Source organism: Notamacropus eugenii, chromosome 5 (assembly GCF_028372415.1).
Source record: "Notamacropus eugenii isolate mMacEug1 chromosome 5, mMacEug1.pri_v2, whole genome shotgun sequence".
In the NCBI taxonomy this organism is placed as follows: domain Eukaryota; kingdom Metazoa; phylum Chordata; class Mammalia; order Diprotodontia; family Macropodidae; genus Notamacropus; species Notamacropus eugenii.
This window is the reverse complement of record NC_092876.1, coordinates 14,894,064-14,913,343: the sequence shown is the minus strand read 5'-3', so window position 1 is coordinate 14,913,343 and position 19,280 is coordinate 14,894,064. Positions and strand designations below refer to the sequence as shown.

Sequence of the window (19,280 nt, the reverse complement as noted above, 5' to 3'; positions counted from 1 at the left end):
AGAATTTCTAAAAGATCACTCAAGAAAATAATTCCATAAAAATTAGAATGAAGCAGATGGAATCTAATGACTTTATGAAAGATCAAAAATAATTACCAAACAAAACCTAAAGAATGAGAAAACATAACAGACAATGTGAAATATATCATTGTGGGGAAAATGACCAGGGAAATAGATCCAGGACAGACAATTTAAAAGTGACTGGACTAGCTGAAAATCATCAGCAAAAAAAAGCCCATACATCATCTTTCACAGAATTGTCAAGGATAACTGCGCTGGTATTCCAGAACCAGAGAGTAAAATAGATATTGAAAGAATCCAGCAATCACCTGCTGACAGAAATTCCAAAAGGATAACTCCTAGAAATATGGTAGCCAAATTCCTGAGTTCTCAGATCAAGGAGAAAATATTACAAGTAGCTAGAAAGAAACAATCTGAGTATTATGGAAAAACATTCAGGTTAACACAAGGTCTAGCAGTTTTGCATTAAGGGATCAGAGGGCTTGGAATGTGGTATTCTAAATGTCAAAGGAGATAGGATTAAAACCCCGAATCACCTATTAAGCAAAAAATAGTATAATACTTTAAAGAAAAAATGGTCACTCAGTGAAGGAGAGAACTTTCAAACAATCTTGATGAAAAGACCAAAGCTGACCAGAAAGTTGGACTTTCAAACACAAGACTCAAGAGAAGGATGAAAAGGTAAATAGTAGAGATAAATCATAAGGGAATAACTAAAGTTTTAGTGTTAGCGTTCCTACCTGGAAAGATAATATTTGTAATTCCCAAGATATTTCTCAGTTTTAGGGTAGTTTGAGGGATTATACACATATAGACAGAGAGTACAATGTGAGTTGAATATGAAGGATAATACCTAAAATAAATAAACTTCAGAGTTGACAGAGGACTATATTGTGAGAAGGTAAAAGAGAGAAATAGAGTGGAGTAAATTATCTCTCATGTAATAGGCAAGAAATAGTTTTCTCAATGGAAGGGAAGAGGGAACAGGTGAGTGGGAAAGAATGAACCTTACTGTCTTCAGATATGTCTTAAGGAGTGAATAACATGCACACTCAAAATTTGCAAGAAAATATATCTTAAACTAGAGGAAAGTAGGGGAAAATTGATAAATACAGTATGGGGGAATGATAGAAGGGAGGGCAAATGGGAGGAAGGGATAATAAGAAGTAAATACCTTTGAGGAGAGACAAGGTCAAAAGAGAGAATAAAAAAAGGGGGGGGCAGAATAGGATGGAGGAAAATACAGTCTTTCGTGACTGTTACTGAAGTTTTTTGCATGACTAAAGTGTTTATACATGACTAAACATGTATAACCTATATCAAATTGCTTGCCTTCTCAGTGGGGATGGGTAGTGAGGGAGAAAGAGAGAGATGTTGGAACTCAAAGTTTGAAAAATGCATGTTAGCAATGGTTTTTATGTGCAACTGGGAAAATGAAATACAGACAAAGGGATATAGGAGTCTATCATGACCTACAAGAAAATAGAGGGGAAGGGAATGAGTGAACAGAGCAGTGTGATAAAAGGGAGGGCAAATAGGGGAAATGTGTGATCAGAGCGTAGGATATCTTGGGGTGCACAGAGGAGAGAGACAGGGAGAAAATTTCCTTCTGAAAATCTTGTGGAAGTCAATGTTGAAAACGAAAAACCCATTAATTAAAAAGAAATCAATTCAATTATCAAGGAACTACCGTCAGAATCACACAGGACCTTTCAGCTTCTACATTAAGAGATCAGAGGAATTGGATTACAGTATCCTCTAAGGCAAAGGAGCTTGAATTATCACCAAGCATCAATTACCCAGAAAAACTGAGCATAATCTTTCAGGGAAGGAGACGGATATTCTATGAAATAAGGAATTTCAAGAGTTTTCTGATGAAAAGACCAAAGTTCAATAGAAAATTTGATCTTCAAATACAAGAGAGGCATGAAAAGTTAAACGGGGGGAAAATATTATTCATTATGGACAAAGTTTTTTACATTCCAGTATGGGAGTGTGATACTTGTAATTCTTGAGAATTCTATATCTATTACAACAATTTAAAAGGGATATACATGGATAGAGGAAGTGGGTATAAAATACTAAAATGTTGATATAAAAACATAATGAAAGGGTGTGAAGCATGTGTAATGGGAGAAGAGGTAAAGGGAAGGCAGAAAAAGGTAAATTACGTCACAGTAAGAAGCATAAAACCATTATAGGAAAGGGAAAAAGGGAAGGATGAGGGGCATGGTTTGAGCTGTTCTCTCATCAAATTTTATTCAAAGGGAGAACACAATATTCACTTAAATATAGATATCTAACTTGACATACAGTTAGTAGAAGGGGAGAGGAAAAAGGAAAGTGGGGACAGGCTTAAAAAGGATGGAAGAAGCACTAAGGGTAAAAGTAAATAAAAGGGGGGGGCTTAATAGAAGGGAAGCAAGATTGACGGAGGTGAGGGTCCAAAGTAAAACTTTAGAAGAGGGGAAGGGAGAATTGGGAAATCAAAGCATAAATAGGGTGGGGTGGGGATAACATGGAGAGAAAGACAGATAATAACTATAACTCTGAAAATTAAAGGGATGAAATCTCTTATCAAAGGGAGGCACATAACAGAATGGGTTAAAAAACATAATCCTATAATATGTTATTTAGAAGAAACACATTTGAAACAGGGGGGTACACACAAGGTAAAGGGGGAGCAGAATATAATATATTTCAGCTGAATTAATAAAAAAAAGCAGGGTTAGCAAACGCAATATCAGACAAAGCAAAAGCAAAAATAGATCTACTCAGAAGACATAAGGAAGTAAGTGAAATCTTGGTAAAAGCTACCATAAACGATGAAATAATATGATTACTAAACATATAAACACCAAGAATCCAAACTATTAGAGGAGAAGTTGAGGGAGTTACAGGAAGAAAGAGACAGTAAAACTATACGGGGGGGGAGGACTCAACCTCCCCCTCTCTGAATTTGATAAATCTAACCTCAAAATAAACAAGAAAGAAGTTAAAGAGGGGAATATAATTCTGGAAAAGGTAGATATGATAGACCTCTTCAGAAAATTGAATAGGGATAGCAAGGAATATACTTTGGTTTTTGTCAGGTGTAAATGGCACATACACAAAAACTGACTATGCACTATTGCTTTAAAACCTCACAATCCAGGGCAGAAATTCAGAGAAAGTGAATACATCCTTTGAGATCATGCTGCATTAAAAATGTATGTAATAAAGTGTCCTCGAAAGAAAGACCAAAAATTATATGGAAAATAAATATTCTAATCTTAAAGAATGAGTGGGCCAAAAAAGAAATCATAGAAGTAATAATTTCATTTAAGGGAATTACAATAATGAGACAACCTACCAAAACCTATGGCATGCATCAAAATCATTTCTTAGGTGAAATTTTGTATCTTTGAATGTTTACATCAATAAGAGACAGGTGAAATCAATGAATTGGGTATGCAACTGAAAAAACTAGAAAAGATCAAATTAAAAATCCACAATTAAATACCAAATTAGAAATATAGAAATCCAAAGGAGATGTTAATAAAATTTGAAACTAAGAAAACTATTGAACTACTGAACAAAACTAAGAGATGGATTTATGCAAAAATCAATTAAATTGAGTAAATTTTGGTCAATTTGATTTAAAAAATAAGAAAACCAAATTACCAGTATCAAAAATCAAAAGGCTGAACTCATCTCCAATTAAGAGGAAATTAAAATAATAATTAGAAATTACTTTGCCCAGCTGTATCACCATGAGTTTGAGAAGCATAGTGAAATGGATGAATATTTACAATAATTCAAACTTCCTAGATTAACAGAAGAAGAAGAAAAATACTTACCACCATCCCAGAAAAAAGAAATTGAACAATCCATTAATGAACCACTTAGTAAAAAGTCTCCAGGGACAGATGGATTTGAAAGGAAATTCTATCAAATATTTGAAGAGATAATTCCAATATTTTATAGGCTATTGAGGAAAATCATTAAAGAAGGAGTCCTTCTGAATTCTTTCTATGATAAGAATATTGTTCTGATACCTAAACTGAAAAGAACCAAAATAAAGAAAGAAAATTATACACCAATTTCTCTGATGAATGTAGATCCAAAAGTAATAATAATAATAAGATATTAGCAAAAAGATTACAGCAAATTATCATGAGAATAATGTACTTTGATCGAGTTGGATTTATGCCAGAAATGCAAGGATGGTTTAATATTAGGAAAACTATCATTATAATTGATCATATCAACAGCAAAATTAGCAGAAGCCACATGATTATTTCCGGAGATGCAGAAAATGCTTTTGACAAAATACAATACACATTCCTATTGAAAACATTGGAGAGCAGAGGAATAAATGGAGCCTTCCTCAAAATAATAAATGATATCTCCCTGAAACTATCAACAAACATTTTATGTGATTGGAATAAGCTAGATGCAGTTCGAAGCAGATCAGGGATAAAAAAAGGGTGTCTATTATCACCAGAGTTATTCAGTATGGTAATAAAAATGTTAGCTTTAGCAATAAGAGTAAAAAATGAAGGAATTAGAATAGGCAAAGAGGAAACTAAGTTATCACACTTTACAGAAGATATGATGATATACTTAGAGAATCCTAGAGAATCAAGTAAAACAACTACTTGAAATAATAAACAACTTTTCCAAAGGTACATGATACAAAATAATCCCACATAAATCATCTCTATATTAATAACAAAGCCCTACAACAAAAGATAGAAAGATAAATCTCACTTAAAGTTACTGTAGACACAATAAAGTATTTTGAGTCTACCTGCCAAAATAAACCCAGGGATTATATGAACACAATTACAAAACACTTTTTACACAGATAGAGTCAGATCAAAATAATTGGAAAAAATGATCAGTTGCTTATGGGTAGGCCAAGCTCACATAATAAAAATGGCAATTTTACTTTAACTAATTTATTTATTCAATACTATACCAATCAAACTAAAAAAATTTTTATAGAGCTAGAAAAAATAATATCATAATTCATCAGGAAGAACAAAAAGTCCAGAATGTCAAGTCCAGAATTAATGAAAAGAAATGCTAGGGAAAGTGGCTTACTCATCAAGTTCTACATTGTGTTATAAAGCAGCAATCATCAAAACCACTTAGTACTGGTTAAGAAATAGAGGAGCAGATCAGTGGAATAGGTTAGGTACACAACACAATAGTGAATGATTATAGCAGTCTAATATTTGACAAACCCAAGGATGCCAGGTTCTGGGATAAGAAATTACTGTATGACTGAAACTACTTGGTAAACTGGAAAATAATGTGACAGAAGTGGGACATAGACCGATGCCTGACACCATATACCAGGAGAAAGTTCAAATAGGTATATGATCTAGGTGGAAAAGCTGACGCTACAAAAAAATTAAGGGAGCAAGGAACAGCTTTTTAGTCAGATTTATGAAGAATGGAAGAACTTATGACCAAAAACGAGATAGAGAACATTAAGAAATGCAACACTGATAATTCTGATTACATTAAATTGAAAAGTTTTTGTAGAAACAAAGTCAATACAACCACACTAAAGAGGGAAGTAGAAAACTGCAAAACAATTTTTACAGCTAGTGTCTGTGAGAAAGGCCTCTTTTCTAAAATATATAGTGTTGAGTTAAATTTACCAGAATACATGTCATTCTTCAATTGATAAATAGTCAAATGATATGAATAGGCTTTTTTCAGAGGAAGAAATTAAAGCTATCTATAGTCACATGAAAAACTGCTATAAATCACTACTGCTCAGGGAGATGCACATCAAAACACATCACATCTATCAGATTGGCTAACATCACAAAACAGGAAAATGATACATGTTGGAGAAAATGTGAGAGAGTTGAGAGACTAATTCAATGTTGATGGAGCTTTGAGCTGATCTAACTATTTTGGAGAACAATTTGAAAATATGCCCAAGGGCCACAAAAATAAGCATACCCTTGGACCCAGCAATATTACTTCTAGGTCTGTACCCACAGGAGATCATAAAAATGGAAAAAGAACCCACATGTACAAAAATATTTATAGCAGCCCCTTTTTGTGATGGCCAAAAACTGGAAATCGAGGGAATGCCCTTCAATTAGGGAATGACTGAACAGGTTATGATATGTGAATGTCATGGTATACTAATGTGCTAAAAGAAATGATGAACAGAAAAATCTAGAAAGACTTATATGAACTAATACTGAGTGGAATGAACAGAACCAGGAGAACAGTGTGCGCAGTAAGAGCCATAGTGTGCCAGGACTGTATCTGATAAACTTAGCCCTTCACAGCAACACAAGGACCTAAAACAATTCTAAAGGTCTCGGTGCAAAATTGCATCCACATTCAAAGAAATAACTACAGAGTCAGAATACATAATGAAGCACACTATTTTCTCTTTTGTTATGTTTCTTTTAGTTTTGTTTTTTCTCATGGTTTCTCCCATTTGTTTTCATTCCTCTACACAACATGACTAATGTGAAAAATGTGCTTAATAAGAAGGTATATGTAGAATCTATATAACACTGCATTCAGTCTTGGGGAGGGGGAGTGGAAGGAAGTGGAGAAAATTTAAGGCATATGGAAATGATTGTTGAAAACTGAAAACAAATAATGTGCATCAATGTTTCAATTTTCCCACATGTTCTTCACATTCCTTTTCTGTCCTATTAGTCTTGATTGGGGTGGGGTTATAGCTGAGAAATGACTGTATTTGCTTTCTCTAATCAGTAGTGATTTAGAGCATTTTATGAGTATGGATCTCTTTGATTTCTTCATCTAAAAACTGCCTGTTCATACTCTTTGAGCTCTTTGGGTATAATTCCACATTTTTACTCAAAGTGGTTGAGTCAGTTCACAATTCTACCAATAATGAATTACTGTACCAAGTTTTCCACATACCCTCTTAATCCTTAGATTATTTATTTCACAAGTGAGTTGTTTTTCAAATCAGATATTTCACTATTTTCTTCTATTTTTCCCTCTTTTGATTGCATTTTGTTGTTTCCCATTGCATCATAAGGTCATTAGGTTCCTCTTGACGATTCCTGATTTTTAAGAAATATTTTTCTTCAGTGAGTTTTTGCACCTTTTTTGCCATTTATCCATTTCCACATTTTAAACAGTTCTTTTCTTCCATGAATTTTTGTACCTCTTTTTCCTTTTGTCCAATTCTGATTTTCAAGATGTTCTTCTCGTCATTGAATTTTTGTACTTCTTTTACTAGTTGGTCTATTCGGTTTTAAGGTGTTATTTAATTCATATTTTTGTGCCTCCTTTACTGAACTGTTGACTTTTTTTATGATTGTCTTGTATCACTCTAGTGTCTTTTCTCATTTTTTCTCTTTCCTTCCATTATTTGAACTTTTAAATCATTTCTTGAGCTCTTCCATGGCCTGAGACTAATGTATACTTTTCATTGAGACTTTTGATATAGTAGTTTTGACTTTGTTGTGTTCTTCTGAGTTTTTGTTTTAATTTGCTTTTCCACTCATCCAGGTAAATGTCTGTAGTCAGGATGTTTTCCTGCTGTCTTCACATATTTCTAGCACATTTCTTGGCTTTTAACTCTATGGTAAAGTTGAGCTCTGATTCTGGAGTGGAGGGCACCCTGTTCCAACTTTTGGGTTTTATGTGCAACTGTTTTCATAGTAAATTCTGGGGATCTGTAAGTTTTCAGTTTTTCCAAGGTTGTATGATGTAGGGAGAAGTGTGCTGAATACTCTCTTGACCTGCACTCTGGTCTGTGAATGACCCAAAGCCCTCATTTCTACTCTGGAACTATGGTGAGGTTCCCTGCTCTCCTGTGGCCACAAACTCTGGTTTGCTTCTATTCCTCCTTGTCTTGGGACTGAGATCCCTGACAGTCACTCAGATTCAACTATGGGCAATGCAATACAATCCTGTCCTCATGCCAGCAATCCCCTGTAATCTTTTTCTACCCAGTTGACTGCCCCCTTTACCATTTGTGGGATGAGAGTTCCAGAAGCAGCAGCTGCTACTGATTCAGCTTGCCCTGAAACCTGTTTCTGGTTTTCTATGGCACAATCTGCTCTGGTACTGCCTGAAATGAACTACAGAAATGAAGTAGCTCAAAAGAAATGTGCCATATACAAATTTCGAGAATCTACCTCAAATGTTCACATTGACTATTTGGGGCCAATTTGTAGGAGAGTGGTCTGAGCACTTACTGGTCTTATCAAACACAGTTGACCACACTGTAACTGGGGTATAGTTTAGAGATGCCATTTTGACCCTCTTCGAGAACAAAGGACAGCAATCAACCAAAAACTTTGCAAGTGATTTATACAAACCTGGAATTCACTTTAAGAAATATTTTATAAAATTCACCTGTAAATCGATTTCTTCTTAGGATAATTTAGTCTTATTCTGATGTATCATTTTTTCCGTTTATTTTTCTAATATGGTGTAATTTCAATTTCCTATCTCTTTTTCTGATAATCTGGGCCTTTAAGATTTTTTTAAAGATTCGCCCATTTTATTTCTTATCATTGTAATTGGTAACTTCCTTTATTTCTCTTTAATTTTTAAGTTGTCCTTTTTTGTTTATAATATTGGAAAATTGATTGTACTATTTTTAAAAATCAGATTAAAGTTTATCGACTTCAATAATTTCAAATGTTCTTAATTAAAAAGCTGATTATAAAACTTTTATTTATCTCTTCTGTGATTTTCAGAATTTCTGTTTTTGTGTGTGTGTGTGTGTGTGTGTGTTTACTTTTAAATTTCAGGGTTTCTTTCAGGTGCATGACCAATAAATACTAATTTCATTCTTGGTTTTATTGATGAAATTTAGATATGCAAGTTTGTCTCTAAGGACTGTCTTGGGTTTGGATAATTGATCTGTTTTTTATTTGATTTGTCTTTTGACACACCTTTTTTAAGGTTAAAATATTTGTTTTTTGTTCAGGTTTGACTAATTTTTGAATAGCATATGTTGATTATACTTTTATTCTGCTGTGTTCTGTTAAGAGATCCAATTATTATATCTGTTTTTCTTTATATTTGGGGTGATTCTGGGACCCTCACATTCATGGTTCTTGAAAGGGGCTATATGTATCTGATAAATATATATGTACTTTCTTTTCATGCTCATAATCATCAAGTTCTATTATATTTATACTATCCACTATTCTAGATATGTCCTTAAACGCTTTCTGATTCATTTTGTTGTTGCTGTTATTTCTATATTGTTGTTTTTATAGGCTTCATTTACATTCAGTGGCATAACCATTAATTTCCAAAGTTTGTATAATATTGCTTATTTGTGGTTTCCTTCGGTTTTTTTCCTGTTATTTATTTTTTCCTCAATGATCCTTTCTCCTTTCTTTTTTTCTCCAATCTATCACGACTACCTCTCATTCTTTATTTCTAATATTCCCCCCACCTTTGGAAAAGAAAAAAACAAAGCCTTTCTTATAAAATATGTTGTGAAGAAAAGTAATTTCTGCCTTTGGTACCTAACTCTTGACTGAAAGATAATGGACACAAAGTACATACACACACAGAGATACATACACATGCACATGTGTATGCATGTGTAAGTATATATGTGTGTGTGCATGTGCATGTGTATATACATATACCCTCATTTGTATATACATATGTGTGTCTGTGTATATACCCATATATACATGTACATATATACATACACACATATATGTATAAATAATGGATACTATTACCATGTGAATATTACTTTACTTATTTTATAAAAGGTTTCTTTTTTTTTTTTATAAATTAGAGGGGTGATTGAGATAGAGGCATGGTTTCCAATAATAGTGATAATGCCCCAAAAAGTGTGTGCACTCATATATTTAAAAAAAAAAACTACAGTAGAATAGAATAGAACAAAGTTCAGAATTAAGAACATGCAAGAGGACAGTTTTCAAAGTAGAATACTGAAGATCATATATATATATATACATATATGTATGTGCATATGTATGTATGTGTAAATATTTAAGGGAGCAAGGAATAAGAACTGGAAATTCACAGACATTTGTAATCTTTTCTGTTGGGCACATGGAAATGCTTTCAGTCTTCTCTGTGGTGTGTCCAAGTTCAAAATAATGTGGAATACACACAGCATCTTGCCTTGAGTTCCTAATCCAAAACAAATAGACAAAACCACAACTATGCGCAATAAAAACTACCAAGTGACCAGTAGAAATCTATTGGCAAGGATTGTCAGCAATGAATACTGATAAGTACTGGAAAGAAGTTTCATTAAAGTCACTTGAGGGAGGGATGAATTATTTTTACTCTGCCACCTAAATAAATTCCATTTTCATAATGCTAATTAACTCTAATGAATTAATTGATATCAACTGATAGTAAGGGGATACGCTAATGTTGACTCATTAGCAATAGCCAGAGTATCCTTTCCCACCTATCCCAATCTCTGCACTGGTTGCATTTTTTTTCATGTCCATTAAACTTTCTTGTAATTTTTATTGAGTTGGAATATTCCTTGCTCTTTTGTTACTTCTAGATTTCCTCTACCATGATCACTAAGCAATTCTCCTGAGGGTCAAAATATCCAAATCTTTAACTCATTCCAGCTGTGATTGTCCTTATTTACAAATTACCAAATAACCAAAAAAGACCTTCCTCAAGAAGTTTAGTCCTAAAAGGTATCATCCCTTCCCCAATGTTTCCATTTTTAATATGGGAATTTACCATACATTTGAAAATTAATTATCTCATTTCCTAGTATCTTCATCCACTTAGTTTGTTTGACTTATTCCACTACTCCCTCTCAGATACACACAGAGTAGGTCATACCAGCTCTCACCCTCAACTATTCCACTTCCTTGTTGATTAACTCCCAGATACCTTTATCTCTTCATCATCTTTTATCATACTGTCTTCCACTATACCTTATGGATTTTAACCTTGTTCTTTATCCTACTCACTATCTCAATTTCATTAACCTTTTAGTTGTTTTTCAGGCCACCCTCAGTCCTACATTGGTAATACGATTTTTGCTAATGTATGGTGAACCACTTCATCTTTCACTACTCTCTATTCTTGATTCCTTTTCCTTCTTGTCTAATCACTTACCACACTTTGCCTAACTCAGGCATAGATTACTCATGCCACCTGACCATAGTTCCATACAGGATGGCCAAAGAGTGCAATTCATTATGGTTCAACTCTTCAAGTTCCTGTAATTCACTGAAACCTCCCTTTGCCCAGTGGTTGGCTAGGCCTTGGCACGGAGCTAGAATTGAAATCCAGACTCTAAGGGCAGACTCTCCCATGTTCACTGGCTTTCATAGGAGTCTGCACACCAGTCCATTCTCATTTTGGTACAGAAGAAGGCACTTGTCCAATGTCACTTAAGTAAACAGGAGCAGAGATTAAAGCTAGATTCCCCACCTCTGGGCCTTTAATGGTTAGTGGTAAGAGAGCCATCCCCTTGAATGGGCATGTCCACTTTCTGAGTCTGTTGGGGCACCTTGACCATGACAAGCTTCTTGTCCAATAGCTGTGACTCAGTGGGCCAAAGTTTCCCTAGGCAGAACCAGAGTGTGCTGGGGTGAGTGACCTTCCAGAAAGAAGATCAGGTCATTCACAAACTCTGGAATGTAACAGACTAGCTGGCCATCCCTTTCCTTGGTGACTTCTCTCCCTGTGGCCCCATGGGACCCCTGTTTTCCATGGGCCAGTGGGCCCTGCAGTGGTCCAGGCACAGTGACCTCAATTCAGTCTGGGGGGTCCATGGGGTCAGTCCAGCTCCCCAGCTGCTAATATAATGTGCTGCCTGTAGGTCAGTGAGTTTACTGTGGGGCTCAGGCAGGGCCATTTAATATTCCATCCAGCTCCCTTCAGGCCTTAGCTTCAGGTCCTGGCCCTATCAAACTGAGTCTTTGAGGCAGAAGTACTATGTAGTCCCAGTATAAGGCTGTCATCTCATACTTGAAGTGGAGGCCACTGGCAAAATGTGGCATTAAGGAGTTATAGAAGAAGTCTGTTTCTGGTGTTTCAGTGAACTAGGATAGAGGTAGGCTGAAGACTCCTTGGAATTGCTTATGCTGTTGCTGCTTCAACAGCGTTAGGGCAACTAGGATCTCCTGGATGGTTTCTTCCTGCAGAGGAGGAGCACAGAGGTGGTACAGATGAGGGCTGGAAGGGGGATGTGAGACCCCTGCAAAGACCAAGTTACCCAGGGACTGGTCATCTGGAGTGAATTCAAGGACTCAAACATTCTTGACATTTACTACTCACTGACCAATGACATCTATCTTAGATTTAGAGATGTGTCTATGCCTTTACATTTATCTTGTCTAACAAGATAATTATGAGAGCAGCCTGGTACTCCTTGGTCAGCCCTCACCATTAGTTGGCAGTAACATTTCAGGCCTAAAACCAAAAGTCCATGTAGTCCCACCACAAACTCCTCCCCGAACTATTTCCCAGTGAACTAAGGGTAAAATACCTGTGCATTGTTCAGTGGGTGATAAATGTTGTTATGACCCAGTAGACAGTCAGTTCAGCCAGTACACAGCTGGTTCAGACTTATATAATCTAAAGGTGCAGCTGGCTACTGTATCAGGAAGGAAGGAAAGGATGTTGCTAGGGCACCCTGTGTCCTTGGGTTGGGGAGAAACTGCATGACATAGTATTTTGAGGCTAAGGAGAAATGTGATTTTTAAAGAGAAATGTGGTTTTAGAATTGGGGTCTAAGTGCATGTACCAAAGCACCTCATCACTGCCATGGGGAGTGTCTGAGTCCGTGTCCTCCACCACCAGCACTGCTGGCTAATGAGAGCCCTCACCTGGTCCTCCAGCTTAGCAGTCAGGCCAGCTCGCAGGCCTCCCCTTTCCCCTGGTAAAAACTCATACATCTTGTGCAGATTTTGCTTGTCTAACCTATGGTTATTGACCATGCATAGGTTCTACCTGTGGTTCAGGGCTACCTGAAAAGTCTGCTTCCTCATGGTCAGGTCCTGCACATTGATACCAGGCCAATAGCTGCCTCCTTCCATTCCTGCCAAACCCAAGAGGGCATGGGACAAGTCGCAAAGTCTGGCTTCTCAACTTCCAACCCCCACCCCAGGGAAGGTAGGGTCATGCCCCCTCCCTCCCACTCCAAGAGAAGATCAACCCCTCCACCATGAAAGCCTGGACAAGCTTCTCCCACCCCAGGGATTCAGAGTCACACCACCACACCAAAGGTGTCAGAGTCACCACCCCCACCTGGTGGGAGATCAGGGTACTTCATACTCCCTTGGCCCTTTTTTACCAATTAGGTTAGTGTTGTTGTTGTTGTTGTTGTTTTTTAAGGTGTTATTTTCTTCAGCATTTTTTGAGTCTCCTTTAGCAAGTTGTTGACTCACTTTTCATGATTTTCTTGCATCTTTCTCATTTCTCCTTCCAATTTTTCCTCCACCTCTTGTACTTGATTTTCAAAATCCTTTTTGATCTCTTCCATGGCCTGAGACTATTGCATACTTATTTTGGAGGTTTTGTATGCAGAAGCCTTGACTTTTATGTCTTCCTCTGATGGTATGCATTCTTTTTTCTCACCTGAAAGGGTACAAGAAAATTCCTGTTCACCAAGAAAGTAACCTTCTATCACCTCATCCCTCCCCCCTTTTTATTGGCATTTTCCCAGCCAGTTAATTGATTTTTGAGTACTTTGTCAGGAGAAGGGTGTACTCTGGGGACCTGTAAGTTTTTAGATCCTCGAAGATGGCACAATCAAGAATAGGAGTATGCTCCTCTCCTGGCCTTTGCTCTGGTCTGGGAGCAACCACAAGCTTTTCTGCCCAGGATCTGTAAGTAGAATTCCTTCTCCATAGCCTCTACCAACTCCGCTATGCCAGCCAGAGTTCCTCTTCACCCCAGGGCTGCCACTCAGGGCTGAGATCCCAATCAACTGCTCCATTCCCCAAGGGTCTTTAGGCTGAAATGGACACTGTGCTACAGCAACTGCTGCTCCTGGGATCAGACCAAATTCCCTTCTCATCCAGGTGAAAGAGCTTTCTCACTGACTTTTCAAGTTGTCTTTCGCATTTTTGGCTTGAGTAATCTGGGAACTACTGATGCTGCCAGGGATATTGTGCCATAAGATCTGCTCCAGTCATGTGTTTGTCTCACTCTGTGGCAATATTGGCCTATGCTCTGCTCCAAGCCTGATGCAATAGACCTTTCCTGCCATGCCAGCCTTCCATCCTGCCTTGGGCTGGAAATGTCTTTCACTCTGTCATTTTGTGGCTTCTGCTGCTTTAGAATTTGGTTAGGGTCATATTTTATAGTTATTTTATGGGCTATGGGGGCAACAGCTAGAGTAGGTGCATCTTTCTACTCTGCCATCTTGACTCTGCCCCCAATATAAATACTTATATTTACATCAAGTGACATAGCTTCAGAAGGTAAATGAATTATAGGAGGAAATACATAATAAAACAGTATTATTGGGGACAATTTTCATCTCTCATCACTAGATACATCCAACAAAAAAAAAAGAAATAAGTGAAAGAGATGAATAGAATTATTTTTAAAAGTTAGATATGATAGTTCTCAGGAAAAAAAATGAATGGGGATTGAAAATAAAATATGATTCTTAGGGAAAATTTCATATCTTTATATCTCTGAATACTTCATGAATAAAATAGAAAAAGGAGATCAATTAATTGGATATGCACCTGAAAAATCTAGAAAAAAAGAACATACTAAAAACCCACAATTAAATACCAAATTAGAAATATTGAAAGCTAAAGGAAAGTTTAATGAAATTAAAAAAAAAAAATTGGAGGTGGAGCCAAGATGGCAGAGTGAGAGCAACAACTCACCTAAGCTCTTGGCCAAACTCCTTCGGATACCTCTGAAAGGAGAATCTGATCAGATTTTGGAGGTGTGGAATCCAGTGGGAGATAGGCTGTGATGGATTCGGAGCCCAGGTTAGACTGGAAGGTCCACGGGAAGGATCTGTTCTGTGGGGATGAGCCCTCAGTGCACAAGGCGGAACGGCCATTGCAGCAGAGCAGAAGGGAACCGAGAAACCTGAGAGCAGCAGGCAGAACCAGCAGAGTGGCACCGAGGGAGTGAGACAAGCCAAACCGGGCCAGTGAGAGCTGCTGAGGGCCAGATATCAGAGCAGCAGCTCCTGAGACTTTCAGCCCAAAGATTAAACATCGGTAAGTCACCTACCTGAACTTCCAGGAGCAGTGATGGTGGAGTGATCAGTAAATGCTCTCTCCTCCCCGCTTGATGACCGTGAAAGAACCATAAAATATTTCCCCAGAAAAATCCTGGATCAGCGGGATCAGCAGAAGGGGCAAATAGTTTCATAACACCTGATGCTAGGAAAATAGCTAAGAGGGATTCCTTCTACTGTGTTGGAGGCAAACCAGAAAGACAGAGGACTCAGGGCAGAGAAAACTCTCACTAGGACACAGGCAAGCCTCAGCACCAGGAGACATGTGCCAGAAAGGGTGGGAACATGCATTAGCATCTAGGCATGCCTCAGCACTGCAGGGAAAATGGGAAGACTATAGGGAAGATGGGATCACCATCTCCTGAGACTGCCTTTGCCTTAGTTCAGCTGAGAAGATCTCCTGTGACCAGACCACTCCTCCCATACATTTAACAAGCTAACCCCAGGGTTGATCTGGGAAACAAAAAACAAAAACCTGCTTTTAGCTTTTCCACACATCAGCTCAACACAAAGTTCTGTAGCTTCTGATGGAAAGAACCAGAAGCCACAACACTCAGTCAACATCGTGAACAAGAAAAAGCAGATGAAGGATGAAAAAATCATAGAATCTTTCCATGGGGATAAGGACCAAAACACAGACACCAAAGAGGTCAGAGTTGAGTCTGTACTTCCATCTGAAACTTCAGAAAGGACTATGAACTTCTTGCAAGCACAAGCAGCTCTCCTGGAACAGTTGAAGAAGGAAACAGAAGAAAAACTGGCCAACCATTTTAAAATTATAAAAAAAGAATTCACTGATGAGAACATCTCTTTGAAAAAAAAAATTGAACAAATGGAAAAGGAAGTTTGTTGGGGATGGAAGCTCAATTCCATGTGGACAGTCTCGGGGGGGTAAAGGTGGGAACTTCTAAATCTTAGAGTTCTCATGAGGCCCCCCATGAAACACCAGGGAATCGAGGAGTGAGATCGAGCTATCTCGTGTATTTCCGCCTCTTCCCGTGAGAAACGTGATGGGAGGAGCATCCCCACCCTTGAGACTGTCCCGGATCTGGGCACACCTATTGTTATCTAACAGGCACGGTATTCAGGTGCAAACTACACGGCCGGAGAGCTTAATTAGGGTCAGGAAAGCCTGAAGGTGCTCTTAGTGCGGAGGGGCCCTGACAGGACTGAAGAAGTTCAAAAATTAACTGGAGAAAATAACACCCTAAAAGGAACAGTTAGTCAACTGCAGAAGGAAACACAAAACCTAACTGGGAAAATTGGTCGAATGGAAAAGAAAGTACAAAAATTAACTGGAGAAAATAGCTCCTTAAAAGGAAAAATTGGACAGATGGAAAAGGAGATGCAAAAGTTAACTGAAGAAAACAATTTGATAAAGATTAGAATTGGGCAAGTAGAAATTAATGACACAATGAGACAGCAAGAATCAGTCAAACAAAATCTAAAGAATGAAAAGATAGAAGAAAATGTAAAATATCTAACTAGAAAAATGACTGACGTGGAAAATAGATCCAGGAGAGAAAATTTAAGAATCATTGGCCTGCCAGAAATCCATGATGGAGGAAAGAGTCTGGACAATATCTTCCAGGAAATCATCAAGGAAAACTGCCCAGAAGGGCTAGATTCAGAGGTCAAAATAGTCATTGAAAGAATCCACCGTTCCCCTCCCAAAAGGGATCCCAAACTCAAAACCTCAAGAAATATCGTTGCCAAATTCCAGAGCTATCAATTGAAGGAGAAAATACTACAAGCATCCAGAAAGAAACAATTCAAATATCAAGGAGATACAGTCAGGGTCACACAGGACCTTGCAGCTTCTACATTAAAAGATCAAAGGAATTGGAACCCAATATTCCGTAAGGCAAAGGAGTTGGGACTACAACCAAGGATCAACTACCCAGCAAAATTCAGCATAACATTTCAGGCAAGGAGAAAGTCATTCAACGAAGTAAGGCATTTCCAGAGCTTCCCGACCAAAACTCCAGAACTCAATGGACAATTTGATCTTCAAATTCGGGTCTCAAGAGAATCATATAAAGGTAAACAGAGAGGAAGAAACAAAAACAAAAACTTGTTACTCAATTAGGGCAAACTGTTTACCTCCATATAAGGGAAGATGATACCTGTTAATCTTGATAATTGTGCAGCTATTATGAAATATAAAAGGGATATACATAGAGGGAACAGGTATAAAGTAAATGATGTCATGTTAAAAATATGATTTAAGTATGAGAAGGGCTTGTAATAGGAGATGTGAAAAGGAGGAAGCAGAAAATGGCAAATTACATCACAGGAAGAAGGACAAAGTTATACTAGAGGGAAAGAGGGGAGGGAGATGAGCATTGTTTGAGAGGTACTCTCATTCGATTTGTTTAAAGGAGGGGACAATACACTTAAGTAGAAAATCCTAACTAACTCTATTGGCAGTAGAAGGGGAAGGGGGAAGACAGGGTAAGGAGGCTAAAAGGGAGGGAAGAAGCAATAAGAGTAAAGGGGAGGAGGGCTAAAAGAAGGAGGGGAAGGCTGCAGGAGGAAGTGGTGAAAAGTGAATACTATTGAGGAGGGGAAGGGAGACAGGAGAGCTAAAAACATAAATGGTGGGAAAGAGGATGGAGGGAAATACACAGATTGTATTCATAACTGTGAATGTGAATAGAATGAATTCTCCCATAAAACGGAGATGGATAGCAGAATGGATTAAAAGCCATAATCCAACAATATGCTGCTTACAAGAAACACATTTGAAACGGGGGGATACACACAGGATAAAGGTCAAAGGTTGGAGCAGAATATATCGTGCTTCAGCTGATGTAAGAAAGGCAGAAGTAGCAATCCTAATCTCAGACAAAGCAAAAAGTAGAAATAGATCTAATCAAAAGAGATAAGGATGGAAACAATATCCTGCTAAAAGGCACCATAGATAATGAAGCAATACCATTACTAAACATGTATGCTCCAAGTGGTATTGAATCCAGATTCTTAGAGGAAAGGTTGGGAGAGTTGAAGGAAGAAACTGACAGCAAAACTATATTAGTGGGGGACCTCAACCTCCCCCTCTCTGAACTCGATAAGTCTAATCTCAATAAACAAGAAAGAGGTTAAGGAGGTAAATAAAACGCTGGATACGGTGGATATGATAGATCTTTGGAGATAATTGAATGGGAATAGAAAAGAATATACCTTTTTCTCAGCAGTACATGGAACATTTACAAAAATTGATCATGTACTAGGACATAAAAATCTCACAGTCCAGTGCAGAAAGGCACAGATAATCAATGCATCCTTCTCAGATCATAATGCAATAAAAATTATATGTAATTAAAGGCAATAGAAAGATAAACCATAAGTCAATTACAAATTAATAAACTAATCCTAAAGAAGGAGTGGGTTAAAGAAAAAATATAGAAACAATCAATAACTGCATTCAAGAAAATGACAATAATGAGACAACCTACCCAATCTTATAGTATACTGAAAAAACAGTTCTTAGGGGAAGTTTTATATCTTTGAATGCCTACGTAAATAAAATACAGAAAGAGGAGACCAATGACTTGGGCATGTAGCTGAAAAATCTAGAAAAAGAACAAACTGAAAATCCCCACGTAAATACCAAATTAGAAGTACTGAAAACCAAAGGAGAGATTAATAAAATAGAAATTAAGATAACTATTGAATTAATAAATAAAACCAATAGGTGGTTTTATGAAAAAACTAATAAAATTGATAAACCTTTGATCAATTTGCTTTAAAAAAAAAAAAAGAAGAAAATCAAATTTCTAATATTAAAAATGAAAGGGGTGAACTCACCTCCAATGACGAGTAAATTAAAACAATAATTAGAAATTACTTTGCCCAATTTTTGCCCACAAATTCGATAATCTAAACGAGATGGATGAATATTTTAAAAAATACAAATTTCCCAGATTAACAGAAGAGGAAGTTGAAAACTTAAACGACCCCATTTCCGAAAAAAGAAATTGAAAATGCCATCAATGAACTCCCTAGGAAAAAATCTCCAGGGCCAGATGGATTTAGGTATAAAGACTGATACCATGAA

At 37.2% G+C, this 19,280-nt stretch overlaps 1 pseudogene; it reads right to left on the bottom strand.

Moving 5' to 3' along the window:
• Nucleotides 1-8,765: 8,765 nt before the first annotated feature.
• LOC140507348 (interferon regulatory factor 3-like) lies at nucleotides 8,766-12,905 on the bottom strand (annotated as a pseudogene).
• Between the last annotated feature and the right edge of the window lie 6,375 nt (nucleotides 12,906-19,280).